The sequence below is a fragment of the Lithobates pipiens genome, unplaced genomic scaffold (genome assembly GCF_037356315.1).
Source record: "Lithobates pipiens isolate NorthernLeopardFrog02 unplaced genomic scaffold, aLitPip1_a1.2 Scaffold_18, whole genome shotgun sequence".
Classification (NCBI taxonomy): domain Eukaryota; kingdom Metazoa; phylum Chordata; class Amphibia; order Anura; family Ranidae; genus Lithobates; species Lithobates pipiens.
The window spans coordinates 263,405,727-263,424,783 of record NW_027507758.1 but is presented as its reverse complement, the minus strand read 5'-3'; the positions used below and the strand labels follow the sequence as shown (position 1 = coordinate 263,424,783).

The 19,057-nt window shown below is 40.8% G+C and overlaps 1 protein-coding gene across 6 annotated transcripts in view; it reads left to right on the top strand.

The window, feature by feature from the left end:
- Positions 1 to 19,057, top strand: part of LAMA2 (laminin subunit alpha 2) — a 1,237,914-nt gene that overhangs the window by 865,867 nt on the left and 352,990 nt on the right. The window lies entirely within an intron of this gene.

The following is a 19,057-nucleotide window of genomic DNA, read 5'->3' as shown; positions in this document are numbered from 1 at the left end:
TGTACAGTGCCCTGTCGCCGAGAACCAGCGTGATGGGATCATTCTCGCGGTCAGGTACTATAGGTAGGGTGAAAATATCAGATTTTTTCCCAAATATTTTTTATTGAAAATGTTAAAGGTACAAACATAGTATAAATGCACATCATAGTCAGAGACAGTTATGGCATAGTGGTATTAAGACATATATGGTGTCAATAACAGTGCAGTGGTTAGTAGTCTTGCATGGTACAGGAAGAGAAAAACAAACAGTTTTTTTTTCTTTCTTTTTTGCACTTTTCTGTGCGTCGCATTAAAGAAATTTCCCTTCACTTACTGTCCTTTACTTTGTAAGATTTTCCTTCTATTGTTGTTCTAGGGACATCTTGACAATTTGGACTGTCCCTCACTTATTGCTCAGGTGTCCAAGTTGTCCAAAACTTAAAAAAGTTCTTTAGATGCACTTTTATATGTCTTCAGGAAACCTCATTAGGTTTGTTGGAGATATTATTTTCTATAGTTTTAAATGTATGCCACATGTTATTCTGTAACGTTTTAACTTTGACAATAAACTGACTACAAAATTAGAAATCGGCTTGCATTTCAGACAGAAGCTAAATAAAACAAGGCTCAACTGAGAACAGTATGACCTATGAAATATGCCTGAACATTATTAGTAATTTTTTCAAGAAGACTTAAACTGCTAGAGAAGTTTCATAAATACATTATTCATTATGTAATGCTTAAATCTGGAGTGTTCTTGTGACTTTTCTGGTAGAACAATATAACTTTTTTGTCAAGATGTAATAGTTTGCATTTAGCCACTTTAGAGCTCTGAGGGTCCTTTCACATGGGTTTTTCAATTAGATTTGTTTGTCAGTTTTTCAATTAGATTTGTTTTTCAGCTTTTTTAGGCAGACCTGATCAGAAACTCCACATACAGCAGATGTAGTGACATCTTCCAGTATCAATAAATAAAGTGACCCCTGCGCTACCCACATGTATACTATAAATCCTCTAATTATAATGTATAATACGCAACAAAAATAAAATATCAAAGGTTGCTGCAACACATGATGTGTTCTCACAGTGTGAAAGCATATACATTAGTGATGGTATTGCACAGCCAGAAACAAGGTTAGATATAGATAGATATAACCTAACATTCACATACCACTGTATATACATAATAATGATGGAAATTAATAAAGAAACAGTGCCTATAACCACATAAATATTAATTGCTGGGTGTATTTTGTGTGATAAACCAATAAACTTCAAATGTGACAAACAACAGGCTAAAAAAAAAAAAACGTGCTGTTGCTCCAAGTTTCACTTGTCACCTCAGTGCTCACAGAACTCTCACCTTAATTTATAATTAATTGTGCCATAGAAAAAAAATCCAAGTTGGTGTTCGAATCCCAATTGGCTCCAGGTGCTCTCTCTATTCTCCCAGATATAATGATCAAAACTCAAGTTCTGGTCCCTTTTAAGGTGCTGTTTTCCTTGCACTTACCAACATGTTAGAGTGAAACATATACGTATAGTGCCTCCCATAGTGTAGTATAAAAATGCCACAAGTTTTATTGAATAAATAATATGCTTACATCAAATAAACATTAAAACACATCAAATTAAGCAAGATACTCTTGATTGTTCAATGTATTTACTGTATATGCCAGGGACAGGCAATGCAGTGGTCGCTATTTTGTTAAAGCCACCATGTGGAACTGGTCGGCGGCCATTTTAGAAGTGATCAGTGTAAAGTTCATATAGCAGAGGACCGAGTATAGCTTCATGGTAGCCATTTTGTTGTGGATTGTAATATACGGCCGACTGGTGGTGATATTTTAATATATCTTTTTATTAGCATGTAACAGTATCGGATATATCTGCCCAATTTTGATGAATTTATCATTTTAGTTATTTATCAATACATTTAATATGCAGAAGGTTATATGTAAGACCACAATTGATACTGGTCTTTAGCATATGTGGGATTGAGATTTTTTATTACTTACACCTCATATTATTTCTGGTAGGTGGAGGTTCATGAATTAGTGCTCAAGATTATTCTTTTTCATCCCCATTAATTTGGATTTTTATTTATGTATATAAACTACAGTTTTAGCTTAGTATTCTGTCACCTTGTACTAACCACTGGCTGGCCGTATATTACAATCCACAACAAAATGGCCACGTGAAGCTATACTCGGTCCTCTAGTATATGGACTTTACATTGGTCACTTCTAAAATAACTGCCAACCAGTTTTAAATTATAATGGCAACAGAAACTACCCAAATGACTCTGATCAAAAGTTTAAATACCGTGTAGTGCCCCCTTTAACATCAATGATAGCTTGAAGTCTTTTGTGGTATTTGTGGATCTCTTTATCTTCTCAGATGGTAAAGCTGCCCATTCCTTTGGCAAAAAGCCTCCAGTTCCTGGAAATTCTTTGGCTGTCTTGCATGAACTGCATGTTTGAGATCTTCCCAGAGTGGCTCAATGATATTGAGGTCAGGAGACTGAGATGGTCACTCCAGAACCTTCATTTTATTCTGCTGTAGCCAATGACAAGTTTACTTGGCCTTGTGTTTTGGATCATTGTCATGTTGGAACATCCAAATACGTCCCCTGGATGCAAATGTTCCTCCAGTATTTTTTGATAACATACTGCATTCACCTTGCTATCAATTTTGACCAAATTTCCCCTGCCTTTGTAGCTCATGCACCCCCATATAATCAGCGCTCCACCTCCATTTTGCACAGTAGGAATGGTGTACATTTCATCATAAGCCTTATTGACTCATCTCCAAATGTAGCATTTATAGTTGTAGCCAAAAAGCTCAATTTTGGTCTCATCACTCCAAATTGTGCTGTTTGGCGTATTATAAGCAGAATAGTTTGTGGTATTTGCGTAGTGATGGCTTTCTTCTGGCAACTCGACCATGCAGCCCATCTTTCTTCAAGTGCCTCCTTATTGTGCATCTTGAAACAGCAACACCACATGTTTTCAGAGAGTTTTGTATTTCACCTGAAGTTATTTGTGAGTTTTTCTTTGCATCCCAAACAATTTTCCTGGAAGTTGTAGCTGAAATATTAATTGGTCTACCATACCATGCTTTGCTTTCATCAGAACCCCTTATTTTCCACTTGATTAGAGTTTGAAGATTGTCATTCTGAATTCCTTGGATATCTTTTTATATCCCTTTCCTGTTTTATACAATTCAACTACCTTTCCCGCAGATCCTTTGACAATTCTTTTGCTTTCCCCTTGACTCAGAATGCAGAAACGTCAGTGTAGCACTGGACTTTCATCCAGTGCTACACTGACGTTTCTGCATTCTGAGTCAAGGGGAAAGCAAAAGAATTGTCAAAGGATCGGCGGGAAAGGTAGTTGAATTGTATAAAACAGGAAAGGGATATACAAGGGTCTGTCAGGAGTCCAGAAACTCATTAACCTTTTATACACATACACTAATTACAAGCAAATAGATCACAGGTGAGGATGGTTACCTTTAATAGCAATTCAAACCCCTTTGTGTCAACTTGTGTGCCAAAATCACCAGCTTATGTAAGCTTTTGATTAGGGTCATTTGGGTAATTTATGTTGCCATTATGATTTAAAAAAAATAAGCAGAGTTGATTGATAATAAGTGGCATCAGCCATATACGCCAACCATGAGTGAAAAAAGTTTTTGTGTTATCATTCATATTCTCTGGAAAATGGCCAAGAAATCATAAATTCTGCCAGGGTATGTAAACTTATGAGCACACATGTACCAGGCCCTTAGAGTCTGATGTGGATTTTGAGGGAGTTGCAAAAGATAGTAGGAAAACCCCAAACAATTATTTAAATATATTAATAGTTAAAAGGTCAGGTCTGAGCATGTTGGCCCTTTACAAAATAATCTAGAGTAGGTGACTGAAGGTAGATTTCTGAAATACCTTCTTCGGCTCTGTGTATGCAAAGGAGCATGGAGGAGTTCATGGCCAAAATGGGGATGGTATTGATACAGCCCCAAATGATCCACAATGACTCAATATTTATATGATCTAGAAGGAATAAAGGTGATTAAAGATGAATAAAGCACCTGGACCAGATGGCACACACCCACGGATCCTTAAAGAATTTGGCTCTGTCATATCAAAGTTATTGTTTCTAATTTTAGGGTCTATGTGGTGCCTATATTTAAAAAGGGATCCAAGTCTTTACCAAGTAACTATAGACCTGTTATTTTAACTTCTATAGTTAGGAAGATACTGGAGCATTTAATTAAAGACCATATAGATGAGTTATTGCTGGAAAAAATATTTTAAGCAACAGACAGCATGGATTCATGAAAGACAAGCTGTCAGACAAATTAGATTTTTTTTTTATGAGGAGGTAAGTAAAACCTTGGACAGAGGGGTGGCTGTGGGTGTGGTATACTTAGGTAAAGGTAAAGTCTACAGGCCTGAAAAAATCAGTTTGTAAATGAATATGCATGCATCATATATACTAGGGGCTGTAAAACTGGGGAAATCAATGGCGGAGAAGGATCTGGGTGTTCTGGTAGATCATAAGTATGGATGAGCCGAAAACCCTCCGGTTCGGTTTGCACCAGAACACACCGAACAGGCAAAAAATTCGGAAGAACACACAAACACCGGTAAAGTCTATGGGACACGAACATGAAAAATGTTACCAAGAAAAGTGGGAAAAATGGTAAAAAAGACAAGAGACAGCTTGGGACAAGTCCTTTATTAAAAAATAAATAAATATAAAAAATTTTTATAATAAAAAGCCCTCATGACGTCAGAGGTGGGCAGAGTCACCCGTGTATGTCACCATGTGACCCCGCCCTCAACTTTATGAGGAACTGTCACCTAGAAGAAGCATCAGTCGGCGGGAGCCTCCCATAGAGGCAAACCGGTTGCAGCTTTTTTTTTTTTTCTTGTCCATCGGGCGGTGTGGATTTACATCACAGGACATTTTTATTTTTTTATTTTTTTAATAAAGGACTTGTCCCAAGCTGTCTTTTGTCTTTTTTACCATTTCTGACACTTTTTTTGGTGACATGGTAGGGGTACAATGTACCACTTACCAATTCACAGGGAGGGGATGGGATCTGGGGGTACCCTTGTTAAAGGGGGCTTCCATATTCCGATAAGCCCCCGCCCACATACCCCCACAACCACCGGGCAAGGGGTGTGGGGTAGAGGCTTCAGGGTCTGGTATGGATTTTGGGAAGACCCCTATGCCATTTTTAAAAAAAAATTGGAACAGTGTTCCCCTTAATTTCCATTCTAGACCTGAAGGACCTGGCATTAGGGATGGCCTTGTGGTTCACCCAGCGGTCGGTTCATGGCAAAATTTGCGTGTTCGCGATTCGCCAAACCAGCAGACTTCTGGCGCTGTTCGCGCAGCGGACATATGCGTTTACATTGTGAAAGAACTTTGACCCATGATGACATATCCATCATGGGGTACAGGACAGCCAATTGAAACATTTCAGCACATGGACAATTGGACATTCCCCCTACCATATAAATAGACCTGATCTGGTGGCCATTTTACATTCTGTCTTTTGTCAGTGTAGGGAGAGGTTGCTGTGTGGAGCAGGGACAGACTGTCACAAATCACTAGCTATTAGGTCCACAAAAGTCCTTTTAAGGACTGGTATAGGTGTACAGTATATAGGGTTCTGGTGCACTGCTGCTGACTGTTGTGCTGCTGATTGCTGAGTGCACTGCTGACCGATTCTGCAGCTGTCTTTTGTCAGTGTAGGGACATGACGCTGTGTGGAGCAGGGACAGTCAGTTTAATCACTAGCTATTACTATTAGGTCCACAAAAGTCCTTTTAAGGACTGGTATAGGTGTACAGTATATAGGGTTCTGGTGCACTGCTGCTGACTGCTGTGCTGCTGATTGCTGAGTGCACTGCTGACCGATTCTGCAGCTGTCTTTTGTCAGGGTAGGGACAGGACGCTGTGTGGAGCAGAGACAGTCAGTTTAATCACTAGCTATTACTATTAGGTCCACAAAGGTCCTTTTAAGGACTGGTATAGGTGTATAGTATATAGGGTTGTACACATATAATATACTTTCTTTCAAATATAGAAAGCCTATTATACTTGACTGCTGACCGATTCTGCAGCTGTCTTTTATCAGTGTAGGGACTGATGGACAGTCTGAAAATCACTAGCTACAAGGTCCACAAAGGTCCTTTTAAGGACTGGTATAGGTGTACTATTTGGTGTGCAGTATATAGGGGTGAAATATACGTATAAAATACTTGCACATATAGAAAGCATAGTATAGTGCATTTCCACTGTGCAGCATTGTAACTGCTGAGCGGTTCTGCAGCGATACTACAAAGAGTGACAAACGCAAACCGACAGATTGAAGCGGGGTGTTATATACCTTCTTCCACATACATACTGCACTTCTCTAGAGACTTTTGTCACAGGGTCATTTAAAAAATGACAGGCAGAGGAAGAGGCAGGCCCTTCCGCAGGGGTGGTAGGGGTAGGGCAGGAGCAACAGACTTGAGCCAAAGTGGCAAATTGCAGAAGGTGCTTGTGATTACGTCAAAGGACGCACCAGACTTGGTTGAGTGACTCACTCAGCCTTACTCTTCTGCACACTCCTCATCCTTTCGATCTGCATACTCTTCACTCTCTGCTGTGTGCACCCCCAAAGACACTACCACCAACAGTGCTCTCTATCACGGTGCTGGTGTCAGTGCTCTCTATCTTGGTGCTGGTGTCAGTGCTCTCTATCACGGTGCTGGTGTCAGTGCTCAGTCTCTATCACGGTGCTGGTTTCAGACAGTGAGGGAGATAGCAGCAGAGAAGCCAATCAGCAGGCAGTGCCAGCACCATGGCTGAGGATCAGCACTGGACTGGCACCTACGGACCACCGCAGTGGAGCCCTGCATAGGTGGGGGTAAGGGCCGGGCAGAGGGAGGGGCTCAAGCACAGGTTGGCACACTGGGACACTGGCACAGGACTGCTCTGCCCTGACTGTGGCACTGATCATCTCCTGCACCCCCTTCATAGCCTGGCCTGACCTTACCTCTCCTCCATGGCCTTCATGCACTCCTGAATTGTCAAAATTTCACACATAAAAAAAAATGCTTGCCGTTGTCGATTCCAGATTCACTTAATACTTTTGTTATGTGAGTGTCCATGTGGTGGGAACTATGTGTGCACAGCTAGCAAGTATTTTTTTGCTGAAAATATGACCTGTAGGTTTTTAAGGTTCGCCTGCCATTAAAGTCAATGGGGTCCGCCACGAACTTTGCGGTTTGTGAACTTTTGGCCGCGTTCGCGAAACGTCCCGTCGGAAGTTCGTCCATTACTACCTGGCATGTTCGCAGAACATCCGAACAACCAAAGTTCAGCCCTAACTTATGCTCGGGCCCAACCATTCACCTTTCCATAATCATAAGCCTAATAATAGCTTGCAATGCCAAGCTGCAGTTTCCAAAGAAAGCAAAATCCTTTCTTGTTTTAAGAAAGGTATGGACAGAAGAGAAATAGATATCATTTTGCACCTGTACAAACCATTAGTAAGACCTCACCTGAAACATGCAGTTCAGTTTTAGGCACCAGTTCACAAAAAGGATATTGAGGAACTGGAGAAAGTGCAGAGAAGGACAACTAAACTGATAAGAGGCATGGCTCAGCTATGAGGAAGCATTAGAAAAACTGAATTTATTCTCTCTTGAGAAGAGGGGATTAATGCAGAGTTCCAGTCATTTGTTTGTTTATTAATAGTCAGCAGCTACAAAAGGTGTAGCTGCTGACTTTTAATAAACAACCACTCACCTGTCCCACGGTCCAGTGATGTACTCACCGCAGCAGTGTTCTCCCCGTGTCCTCCCTCGGCAGTACCAGCCTCTCTACTTTGGGCACCCGGCTGTGACAGCTTGCGGCTTCACAGGCAGGTGACCACTACGCATGTGCGAGCGGAGCTGCGGTCTGTGACTGGTCCCGAAGTCTTCTAGGACCTGTCACATGTCCCAGAAGACTGCAAGAGGGGGAGCTTCTGCTTTTGGTTGCCTAGGCCAGTGGTTCTCAACCCTGTTCTCAAGTACCCCCAACAGGCCATGTTTTGGGAATTTCCCTGAGATTAAATAGCTGTCCAAAATACCAAGACATTGAGTCAGTTTTAAAGCCCCTGTCCAAGATAAAGGAACACCTGCAAACACAGCCTGTTGGGGGTACTTGGGGACAGAGTTGAGAACCACTGGCCTAGGCGACTGGAACGGAACTTGGAGCAGGTACCTGTCAAATTCGGGTACCTGCTCCCCCCACCCTTCCTCCCCAAAAACATTGTTTCACAAACAGGAGCCAGGGAGGAGCCTTTAAGGGGGAATATGATCAATATGTATAAATACATAAGTGGTCCATACAGTGAACTTTGTGTTGATATAACTGGATACTAACATTTATAGGTAAAGTTGATTGAGGGAAAATCTGATTGCCTCTTTGGATATCGGGAAGGAGTTTATCCCCCTGCTGGAACAAATTGGATCATTCTTTGCTGTTTTTTTTTGCCTTCCTATGGATCAACTGCGGGTATGGGATTGTGTATATAAGATTGTACATTTGTACTTATTTTTGTACATTTTTTTGTTTTTTTGTTTTTTTGTTTTCCCCTTTTTATTGGTTGAACTAGATGGACTTTTGTCTTGTATTCAACTAGACCAACTATGTACAGTAATTAAGTTTTGACAAAAAAGAGCTGTAATCTGATTGGTTTCTGTGCAGACCTGCTGCAGATTTTGCACCCTCCTGTTTAAGTAAATCAACCTCCTTATCTTCTCTCTCTCTCTCTCTAATATATATATATATATATATATATATGTATATACACACACACACACACACACACTATGCAGCAAAAGTGAGACATTTTCCCATTTTCCTCAGTCAGTTTTTACTCAGTAAGGTAATGTCATTTGGGAGCTAGTGCAGCGTATGCAAGGACATTTTTTGACAGCTGACAGCTAAGTATTAAATTAAGTATGGAAGTGTGTAAGCAAGGTTGCTGAAATCTGGAGGGAGTCTGAGAAAAGAAACGCACAAGAAGAACAAAAAGGCACAGAGGCTGATTGGAGGCACAGACTCAAGTTGAAACAGTCAGAATAAGCTATAGCAGGTCAATTCCAGACAGGTTATAATGAATACATACAAGAAGCAAAAGCTAAAACTAGTCACAGGTGACATGAAACCGTAAGGTAGAGTGATCAGGCAAGGCAGGAACAGAGCTCAGTAGCAGAAGACAGAAGCACAAACACTATAGAATACAGGAGCTAGGAACAAGAAAGAAGGATGAAGCCCAAGCTGGGGCAAACAGGATAAGACCAAAGACAAAACAAGGATGCAGCTTTCGAGGCACTGATAATGTGCAGTGGTCATGGTGGTTACTCTGGTAATGTCCAGCTCTTATGGAAGTTTCTACTAACATACAGCATCATTCTCTCATCTAATTTGTAGCTCTTATGACAGTTTTTTTGACAACACAAAAACACTCTCAAAAATTAAAGTATTGCTTTCTGGTAACCTAGCACTCTCTGATAATAAACCTGAACAACCTGCCATGTACAGGCTTTTAAATATTCTTCTTTCTCACCTTCTAATACAACATAAATCAACTGCTTAATTCTATGGTGTTACACATAAGGTGATATGCATTGAACTAATTACTGTAAAGCAATAGAGGGTTAAGGAAGAGGAACAGTGTACAGTTTACAAGGCATGCCAGCAAAATGTTTAATGTACCTTTAATTCTAACTCAATGCCTAACATTAAAGCGGAGGTCCACCCAAAAAATACAAAAAGAAACTAAAAACCAGCAGCTACACATAGTGCAGCTGCTGGATTTTAATAATAGTACACTTACCTGTCCTGGTGTCCAGCGATGTTGGTAATGCAGCTGATGTTTCCATCGACTGTCGGGTGCTGCCGCTGCCATTGCGGGTAGGGGTACCCGGCAGTGTACCCTTTTGGCTTCACACCTGGAACCCTACTGCACATGTGCGAGGCCCGCTCCTCTCTCCTACTGGCCCGGTGACAGGGGAAAGAGGAGGGAGGTGGAGGGAGCCTCAGCCGTGACATCAATACCAGCGGCTGAAGCTTCCAAAAGTGGGAAAGACAGGTATCCTGCCCCCCCCCCCCTCCCCCTTGAAAGGTGCCAATTGTGGCACCAGGGGCGGGGAGGAATCAGATCACTGAAAAGTTCAATTTTTGGGTGGAACCCCACTTTAACACTAGCAATAGGAAACCAAAAATGATGCCCTGTCTCTTTAAATCATCCAATAAAGTGCTAAATTTAAACTTCTAGAACACTTAGTTTACAACAGTCTTAGCTCCTACCTCTGTGAAAATAATCTTCTTGACCCCTTACAGTCTGGCTTTCGCTCACAGCACTCCACAGAAATGGCTTTACTAAAACTCACTGATGATTTATTAACTGCTAAAACCAACAGCCACTACCCCATACACCTACTGCTTGACATCTCTGCAGCCTTTGATACTGTTGACCACCCGCTCGTTTTCAATAAACTCCATTCCCTTGGCCTCCAAGATTCTGCTCTATCCTGGTTCTCTGCCTACTTATCACAGCGCTCCTTCAGTGTTACCTACAACTCTGTCTCCTTTTCTCCATTGCCTCTTTCTGTGGACGTCCCCCAAGTCTCTGCTCTTGGACCCCTTCTCTTCTCTATGTACACCTCCTCCCTTGGTCACTTGATAACCACCCATGGCTTCCAATACCACTTATACAGCGATGACACACAAATCTATCTGTCTACTTCTCACCTCACTCCTTCAGTCTCCTCTCGCATTACTAACTTACTAACTGACATATCAGCTTGGTTGTCACACCACTTCTTTAAACGATATCTCTCCAAAACTGAGCTACTAATATTCCCCCCCTCCCGTGGCCCCCTTCATGACTTTTCCATCAAAATCAGCAATGCAACCATCAGTCCCTCCCCTCAAGCCAGGGTACTAGGTGTAATCCTAGACTCTGACTTGTCCTTTCAGCCTTAAATCCAATCATTGTCAAAAGTTTGTAGACTTCACCTCCGTAACATCTCTGAAATTCACCCCTTTTTAACAAATGAAACCACCATGCTCCTCATTCACTCCTTTGTTATCGCTAACCTTGACTAATGCAACACCCTTCTCACTGGCCTACCTCTCCATAGGCTATCCCCTCTTCAGTCTATCATGAATGTTGCTGCCAGGCTTATCCATCTTACCCACCGTTCAGCGTCTGTCAACCCTCTCCTCCAATCCCTACACTGGTTCCCAATCCCAAGCAAATTAAATTCAAAATACTAACCAAAACATGCAAAGCCATTCACAACTCAGCTACATCACCGATCTTGTCTCCAAATATCACCCAAACCATCCTCTCCGCTCCTCTTAAGACCTCCTACTCTCAAGCTCCCTCATCTCCTCCTCCCGTGCTTGTCTCCAGGATTTCTCCAGAGCCTCTCCCATCCTCTGGAACTCACTAACTCAACCTGTCTGGCTATCCTCTACTCTTGCTACCCTCAGGCAATCCCTGAAAACTCATCTCTTCAGGGAAGCCTATCACGCCTACAGCTAATCTTTTACCACTTCCATCAGCTCATTCCCCACAGTTACAACCTTTTGTACCACCTGCCCCACCCTATTAGATTGTAAGCGCTTCTGAGCAGGGCCCTCCTACTCCTTTTGTATTGTATTGTATTACAGTATTACAGTATAACTGTATTGTCTCCCTTTTAGATTGTAAAGCACTGGGTAAACTGTTGGTGCTATATAATCCCTGAATAATAATAATAATAATAATAATAAATGTGCTTAAATATCATAAACCAACTTACAAATGATAAATGATAAATTACTTTTTTAGAGGAAGCCATAATAATGTAGTGAATTGTTGTCCATTTCATAGCAGTACTGCTTCCAGTATATAAGTTGTGAGACATTGCTCAATGGCTCCTGTCCCCTGAAAAGGTGGGTTTCCACGGAACCAGTTGAGTTTATCTTATAATGTCATTGCACATGCCACCATACACTGCTGAGTACTGCATAGTTTATTTTTAAAAAATCTCTGGAAGATATTGGGCCATATGTGTATGTTTTCTAGCTTTGAGTGTCGCTGAGCACATGCACTAAACTTATTTGATTGACCATAGTGAGGCCTGTTCTAAGTGGAACCTGTCTTGTTAAACCCTTGTATGGTCTTGGCCAACGTGCTGCAGCTCAGTTTCAGGGTCTTGGCAATCTTCTTATAGCCTAGGCCATCTTTATGTAGAGCAACAATTCTTTTTTCAGATCCTCAGAGAGTGCCATGAGGTGCCATGTTGAACTTCCAGTGATCAGTATGAGAGAGTGAGAGCGATAATGCAAAATTTAACACACCTACTCCCCATTCACACTTAAGGTTTTGTAACACTAATGCCGCATACACACGATCAGATTGTCCGGCGTACTTAGTCAGCCGAAACGCATTTCAGCGAACAATTCGATCGTGTGTGGGCTTCAGCGGACTTTTCCAGCCTGAAGTCCGGCGGACTAAGAAAGTATTTTTGCACTCCAATCTTCCCGTCGGACTTGGGTTTCAGCGGACAATACGTTCATCAGTATGCTAGTACGGCGGACTAAGAATGATGCATGCTCAGAAGCAAGTACAAAAAAGGAAGCTATTGGCTACTGGCTATTGAACTTCCTTTTTCTAGTCCCGTCGTACGTGCTGTACGTCATCGCGCTAGCAAACGCCGGACTTTCTGTGTGTCTGTGTGTGGCCAAGTCCGTTCGGTAGAAAGTCCGCCGGACTATCCGCCGGATTGTTTGCCGGACTAAGACAATTCGCTCGTGTGTATGCGGCATAACAAGTCACATGATACCGGGGAGAGAAAATGGCTAATTGGGCCCAATTTGGGGGTGTACTCACTTTTGTTGCCAACGGTTTAGACTTTAATGGCTGTGTGTTGAGTTATTTTGAGGGGACAGTAAATTTACATTGCTATACAAGCTCTACACTCACTACTTTACATTGTAACAAAGTGTAATTTCTTCCGTGTTGTGTCACATGAAAAGATATAATAAAATATTTACAAAAATGTGAGGGGTTTACTCACGTTTGTGAAGTACTGTATAGTGGTAGCTGCAGTCTCGCTAGTTGTATGATGCTGAGCACAGATTATTTTTAATTTGTAGTAACACTAGCAATACCATCATTTTATTACTGGGTGCAAAATCTATCAGTGTCTTATCTTTTCCTGTTTAGATTCCACACTGCCAAGGTTTTGTATTGCCAGGATTGTGGCATCAAAACCTGACAACTGATTTCATGCTTCACTCTGGCATTCATCTTTAATAACTAGATGTCTGTCTTGCTAAATGTATATGGATACCAATATCCACAGCATAGTATTATAGGAGAAAAGGCTTCAGTCTATCCAAGGGGCACGTTAAAGTGGTTGTAAACCTCAGACATTAAATATAAACAAAGCACAGCCCTCTGTATAGTGTGTACCTGTGTCATTTAAAAGCACTAAGTACTATTTCTGTCTGCTGCTCTGTTACTCTGTTATCAGTATGAATTAATTCTGACAAGTTTTCCTTACACCAAGAGAAATATGGTGACAGAGGAGGGAGCTTCAGCTGATTGACAGCCATAGCGCTGTTCCTGTGTGCTGTGTGGAGGGGTGAATCCCTTCCCTCCAATCAGCTCTCAGAGCTCTTCTCACTGAGCTCTGCAGAGTGTAACATGAGCTCCCCACTCCATTTTTTTGAACTCTCAGACAAGCTTTAAAACTCTGCACATTAAATAAATGTAAAGGAAAGATGGTTGCAGACAGACAGGTACAACTAAAATAGATAGATTTGTTTCATCTCTGCGTATCATCTGAGGCCAGTCACTTCACTGGGTATATATAAGGGTTTACAAGCACTTTACGCACCTTGCTGAATATAGCTGAAAAAGTTTATATGCTTAAAAACTGAATGGTTTTAGCACAGTTGCTACGTGCTTTTCAGCTTTCTGGATATCATCAGCAGTCAACTGCTTCTGTGCGTTGCCTTGGGATGCTCTTGAACAAAATATAACAGCAATACATTTTAATATGTACTCAAACTCCAAAAATGTGCTTTGCCTATAACCAAGTCCTATGATGTAAATATAATTTTATCATGATGAAAGTACAAATGTATTCAAGTGCAGCCATATACACAGAGGATTCTACAAGTCACATATTTCTTTGTAGTTTAACACTTTATTAATATATTTAAAGTATCCATGTGCAGTATTTCAATGAAATAAATAATAGACTCCTGCCTTGAAAAAAAAATAGGCATTGGTTTGAAATCTTTTTCCCTTATGCATACCTGCTTATCACAGCCGTACTGATATCAGCTTCAAAAATAAACTACACGTCCTGTCTGAAATGGTGCACAACCTAAAGAATTGACAATATTTATTTTATAACAGTTTACTGTGCATTTCTGACTCACCAGACATACTGTTGTTAAAAGATAAAGGCTGTTGTATAAGAGAAAACATGTATATGGATAACAATGAACAGAGGAACCTGGTATTTGAAGTAGAGTGTCATAAGGACTTAGGAGATTCCATCTCATCGCTGTCTGTATCACCGTGATAAGGCAGTTGCCTATACTCTGCATGATGTTAAATGGAAATCACACAGCATCAGTGCTGTTCATGTGGTTCCACTGAATGTTCAAATACCTTTCAATTTCAAGCAGCATCAACTTATATTTTAAATTCATAGGAAATCTTATGAAACGTGCACTAAGCTCTTAGAGTAGTGTGTGCTTTTCAACATTTTTACATCTTGTGATAAGTAAAGTGATGTGATATAAATATTAATAATAATAATAAAAAAAATGATAATAATAATAATAATAATAATAATAATAAAAATTTAATTATCAAGAAACTATAATGAATACAGTAATGTGAAATAATAAAAGGTATATTTGGCTACTATTTAATTAAAAGCGATATAAGCAATACTTTCAGTACTAATCTGAGATATGCATTAAAGGGCAAGTATGGCCAAAATTCTTTCTCCAAACTTCTCCTGAGGGTCACAGAAGTACACTTAGTTCTGCATCCCTGTGATCCAGATTCAGCCAACAGCAGACTAAAGCCCACTGTCGGCTGATGTCACAGAGCCAGTCCAGGCTCTGCAGCAATCTTAACAATAATGCATGCTGCTGAGAGCCTGAGCCAGACGCTCATGCACCTTCCATAGCCTGGGGCTCCAGTGAGCACCTGAGGGCAGAACAGAGAGCAGTGACTGACGATCACCCTTCTGTGCTCATTGCTGTATTCTCAGTATAGAGCCAGGGGGGTACAGCAGCAGCATCGGATCAATGCTGCAGCTATCCAGGTGAGTATAAATGTTTTTTTTTTCTTTATCCCCACATATTTCTTTTACGTTTTGCCTCCTATAACTTTTATTTCAAATTTTCTGAATATTAACTATATGGCTGTTGTTGATCACAGGGATTTTCTTATTAGGTGAAACATGATATACCCCTCATTCTCCTGAGTCATGTTAAGCAACAGGGGCTAATTCTCAGCTTTCAACTAATTACTTGCAATAGTCTAGAGCAGGGGTCTCAAACAGGCAGTCCTCCAGCTGTTGCAAAACTACAAGTCCCATGAGGCATTGCAAGGCTGACAGTTACAAGCATGGTGGGACTTGTAGTTTTGCAACAGCTGGAGGGCCACCAGTTTGAGACCCCTGGTCTAGAGCACTCCACGCTTGTTAGCTTTCTTCAGATAAGGTCAAAGTCAACGCAAAGCTTTAATAGATGTCCAATTAAAAGTTGACAAGTATATAAATGAGCATCAGCTGATCGTGCCTCAAGGTAAATGGGAGCTTTACACGTTTTCATTGAATGTTTAAAACTCTCCTGTATCCAATGTTCACTTATACTGGTCATATAAGAGTTTTTCTGTTTTTTTTTTGTTCAACCAGTGGGTTGAATAAAAGAATACAACTAGATTCCCCCATCCACACATTTTGGGTGGATGGGGAAAACCCTCACACTGAGCTATTGCATTCTGACAGCAGGGCTACTTCCCTGTCATGAGAAAACACTGATCGGCACCACTGGCTAAAGTTAGCGGTGCTGATCTAGGAAAAATTGATCAGATCAACTTGTGTACAACCAGCCTCTCCATACATTGATTGAAATTCATCTGATCCCTGCTGAACCAGCCACATTTTGATCCATGTATGGATGGCTTTACTGTGTTTCTTCAAGGAGAGTAATTAGCTCTGCCAATTCCTATTGTGGGAATACAGAATGATTAGACTTTATATTGTGGAGATGGGAGAGTAGATGGGTCTTAGTTGTGTGGCATGAGAAACCTGGGCAGGACTGACAACGCTCAGTCCTCAAAAATACTGTATCTTGTTAACCCATGGCAAGACTTTGGACTTGATTGCATTTCTGAAAGCTCAGTGAGTATTTTTTTGTACTTGTTGGGTCTTTAAATAGATGAAACATGGGGAAATGTGTGTACTATAGACATGTATTTCATATGTCTTTTTTTTACCTTAAGATATACTTTAAATTTGGATGTATATCTTATAAAAGCCTTGATGTGAGCTTTGTCCAGCTATGAATTTTGTCTGAGATCACATAATGGAAAGCATAGATCAAGTACTCTGACAGATATGCTACGATATCTCACAGAAGTGAGTATATGTCTCACATTTTAGTAAAAATGTTATTATATCTTTTCATGTGACAACACTGAAGAAATTACACTTCGGTAAAATGGAAAGTTGTGAGTGTACAGCTTGTATAACAGTGTAAATTTGCTGCCCCCTCAAAATCGCTCAACACACAGCCATTAATGTCTAAACCACTGGCAACAAACGTGAGTACACCCTAAGTGAAAATGTCCAAATTGGGCCCAATTAGCTAGTTTACCTCCCAAGTGTCATGTGACTGGTTAGCATTACAAAGTCTCAGGTGTGAATGGGGAGCAGGCATGTTAAATTTGGTGTTATCGTTCTCACTCTCTCATACTGGTCATTGGACGTTCGAAAAGACCCTGAAACTGAGCTGCAGCATGGTGGCCAAGACCATACAGTGGTTCAACAGGACAGGTTCCAATCAGAACAGGCCTCGCTATGGTCAACCAAAGAGATTGAGTGCACGTGTTCAGCGTCATATCCAGAGGTTGTCATTGGGAAATAGACGTATGAGTGCTGCCAGCATTTCTGCGGAGGTTGAAGGGGTGGGGGGTCAGCCTGTCAGTGCTCAGACCATACGCCGTGCACTGCATCAAATTGGTCTGCATGACTGTCGTCCCAGAAGGAAGCCTTTTCTAAAAATGAAAGAAACAAGAAAGCTCGCAAGCAATTTGCTGAAGACAAACAGATTTAGAACTTGGATTACTGGAATCATGTGCTGTGGTCTGATGAGACAAAGATAAGCTCATTTGGTTCAGATGGTGTCAAGCATGTGTCGTGGCAACCAGCTGAGGAGTACAAAGACAAGTGTGTCTTGCCTACAGTCAAGCATGATTGTGGAAGTGTCATGCTCTGGGGCTGCATGAGTGCTGTTGGCACTGGGGGCTACAGTTCATTGATAGAAGCATGAATGCCAACATGAACTGTGACATACTGAGGCAGAGCATGATCCCCTCCCTTCAGAGTATTCCAACATGATAACAACCCCAAACACAACTCCAAGACAACCACTGCCTTGCTAAGGAAGCTGAGGGTAAAGGTGATGGACTGGCAAAGTATGTCTCCAGACGTAAACATTATTGAGCATCTTTGGGGCATCCTCAAATGGAAGGTGGAGGAGTGCTAGGTCTCTAACATCTACCAGCTCAGTGATGTCATCATGGAGGAGAGGACAAGGATTCCAGTGGCAACCTGTAAAGATCAGGTGAACTCCATGACCAAGAGGGTTAAGGCATTGACTTAGGGGTGTACTCACTTTTGTTGCCAGCAGTTTAGACATTCATGGCTGTGTGTTAAGTTATTTTGAGGGGGCAGCAAATTTACACTGTTATACAAGCTATACACTCACTACTTTACATTGTAGCAAAGTGTCATTTCTTCAGTGTTGTCACATGAAAAGATATAATAAAATATTTACAAAAATGTGAGGGGTGTACTCACTTTTGTGAGATACTGTATATCAGTTTGGTATTGATCCTACACTGCTTAGTGATTTATCTACATGCAGTAGAAGAGGTATTTTAATAAAAAAAAAAAAAGGCAATGCCGTATGTGGCCTTTGTAAATATTGCCATATTGGCAATATGGCGACCTGGAGGTGTCCCATACACCATGGTGCATGAAACACCCCCAGAGATATATTTCCTGACTTTGTGATTCATTTTTCCACAAATTTTCTGCACAAAGATACAAATCAAATTTTAGACATCTTTTACAACAAACATGTCATTTTTGGTGAGATACTCCCAAAGCATTATTCACTTTTAAAGAGATTAAAACCCTGCATTTTCCTCATTAGAACACTGCAAGTGTATCAGCTTGTTAATAATGAAGAAGTCCCTTTCATCAGATTCAAACAGCTTTTTCTTCAGAGAATAGACAGATAGGACTCTGCAACAAAGTTTGGTAAAATACATGTAGTGTATATTGATCACCAAGACGGGGATTGTTTTCTTTCTCAATGCAATTGGAATTACTCTTATGTCCCTTATGTACTCTTTTGTCAGATGATAAACCTATAGAATATTTAGTTATGACACATTGTAGCAATTATACAAAGTGCAATATTTAGTACTAATCAGCCTACAATTTACTTAAGAGGAAAGAATAAAAAAAGATGAATTCTGTTTCCCTGACTAAGTCATTGCACTTTACACTTTTTTCATTAGTCAATATCACTGCTGTAATAAAAATAAGGCTGATAGATTTAATGCAGTTTATTTTTTCCTACAGAATCTCCTATTCTAGTGTCCTGCCTTACCAGCTACACATATAGAGCATACTTTTTCTGTTTGCAGATACAGACATTTTTAAAACAGACATAACATTTGCATTACAGTTAAATAGTAA